This window comes from Chiloscyllium punctatum, unplaced genomic scaffold (genome assembly GCF_047496795.1).
Source record: "Chiloscyllium punctatum isolate Juve2018m unplaced genomic scaffold, sChiPun1.3 scaffold_788, whole genome shotgun sequence".
Classification (NCBI taxonomy): Eukaryota; Metazoa; Chordata; class Chondrichthyes; order Orectolobiformes; family Hemiscylliidae; genus Chiloscyllium; species Chiloscyllium punctatum.
The window spans coordinates 67,501-69,576 of record NW_027310522.1 but is presented as its reverse complement, the minus strand read 5'-3'; the positions used below and the strand labels follow the sequence as shown (position 1 = coordinate 69,576).

The 2,076-nt window shown below is 61.6% G+C and overlaps 1 non-coding gene across 1 annotated transcript in view; it reads left to right on the top strand.

Annotated features, from left to right (window-relative positions):
• The first annotated feature begins 1,966 nt into the window (after positions 1-1,966).
• LOC140473957 (5.8S ribosomal RNA) overlaps positions 1,967-2,076 on the top strand; it is a 154-nt gene continuing 44 nt past the window's right edge. The window contains exon 1 of the ribosomal RNA XR_011958737.1: positions 1,967-2,076. This exon is cut by the window's right edge and continues 44 nt beyond it. This is a non-coding gene — a ribosomal RNA (5.8S ribosomal RNA).

The following is a 2,076-nucleotide window of genomic DNA, read 5'->3' as shown; positions in this document are numbered from 1 at the left end:
CAGGAGAGCTCGTCGGGGTAGCAGGCCCTGCAGCCGTGGTCACCGCCAAACCCCCACAACTCGAGCAAGTGAAAAAAAAGTAACAGGAGCGAAAGCATCTCTGTCGGCTTGGGGGTACGCCCGTTTCCGTTTCAACTTGTCTCGCGAGGGTGGTTTCGGGGCCAGCAGGAGAGCTCGTCGGGGTAGCAGGCCCTGCAGCCGTGGTCACCGCCAAACCCCCACAACTCGAGCAAGTGAAAAAAAAAAGTAACAAATAAGAAAGGATCGTCGGCTTGGGGGTACGCCCGTTTCCGTTTCAACTTGTCTCGCGAGGGTGGTTTCGGGGCCAGCAGGAGAGCTCGTCGGGGTAGCAGGCCCTGCAGCCGTGGTCACCGCCAAACCCCCACAACTCGAGCAAGTGAAAAAAAAAAGTAACAAATAAGAAAGGATCATTATCGGCTGGGGGTACGCCCGTTTCCGATTCACCTTGTCTCGCGGGGGTGGTTTCGGGGCCAGCAGGAGAGCTCGTCGGGGTAGCAGGCCCTGCAGCCGTGGTCACCGCCAAACCCCCACAACTCGAGCAAGTGAAAAAAAAAAGTAACAAATAAGAAAGGATCTCTGTCGGCTTGGGGGTACGCCCGTTTCCGTTTCAACTTGTCTCGCGAGGGTGGTTTCGGGGCCAGCAGGAGAGCTCGTCGGGGTAGCAGGCCCTGCAGCCGTGGTCACCGCCAAATCCCCACAACTCGAGCAAGTGAAAAAAAAAGTAACAAATAAGAAAGGATCGTCGGCTTGGGGGTACGCCCGTTTCCGTTTCAACTTGTCTCGCGAGGGTGGTTTCGGGGCCAGCAGGAGAGCTCGTCGGGGTAGCAGGCCCTGCAGCCGTGGTCACCGCCAAACCCCCCACAACTGTTGGGCGCCTACCTGCGCGGGGCAGGAGGACACTTTCCGATTTCAAATCTCCGTTTGCCGAGTCCACCCCGAACGCACGCGGGCGGGCGGGTTCGCATCACCCTTCGTCACAAGGGGCGAAGCCCGTTCCACCGTCTCGTCAGTAGTGCCGACCGGTCTGTGATCGACGAGGGGAGCCACACCAGGTCCGGCCCTGCTGCTTGGCGGCACCGCGTCGTCGGGAGCTCGCGACAGACGGAGGGTTTCGGTGTACTCTCCAGCCACGGGAAACGAAGCCGGTGATGCAGGCGCCGGTCTTTCGCTCCCAAATCGGCTGGGTTTACATCGTTGCTATCTAGTCACGCTCCCTTCAAACCCGACGGGGTACCTATTCCCCTCACCCGTCTGTGCGTATACAGCCTCTTTGCACTTGCGGGATGGGGGTGGTGGTTTAAAGACTCTCGAGTTGCCGCCCGTCGGTCTCCGAGCTCCGTGCAGTAGTGATCCCCAGCGAACTGCCAGCAGGGCGAACGAGCGATCCCGCTCTCGGTCGGGGCGCCTGGCGTCGATCGGTGGTCGGTGGCTTGCGGGCAAGCTGCGCTGTGAGTGTGGGAACGAGTATGACGAGCCGTTGCCGCGACTCCCAGTCCACCTCGGCGGTGGCTGGGCCGGGCGGGCGTCTGCTCGGGCGAGTGCCGCCCCCGCCTCCTCGCAGGAAGTCCGCTCGCCGACACGCCGCCACGTGCACGCGTCAGTGACGCTGCCGAACCGATGGCCGGTGCCCGTTCCCGCCTCTGCTTTTCCTAGGGCAAAGCTGCTGCACGCCTCGTGATACTAGGCGGGCGACATGGTGGCGGTGATCCTGCCTCCGTCGCTGCGGTGCGTTGGGGCACGCATCGCCTCTTGGGCGCCCTGTCCTCCTCCCCCCAATAGACGTATGTTTCTGCGGGCCGCACCAGGATGGTGCTCCCCATCGCTTCACGCCACCCTGCTCCGCCCGCACGCCGGCGTGCAGGTGGCTGTAGCTCAAGGTGGGGAGCGTATGTGCGGTCCGGGTCGCTTTCCTCTGGCGAGGGAGAGACCTAAAACAAACTCAGACAACTCTTGACGGTGGATCACTCGGCTCGTGCGTCGATGACGAACGCAGCTAGCTGCGAGAATTAATGTGAATTGCAGGACACATTGATCATCGACACTTTGAACGCACTT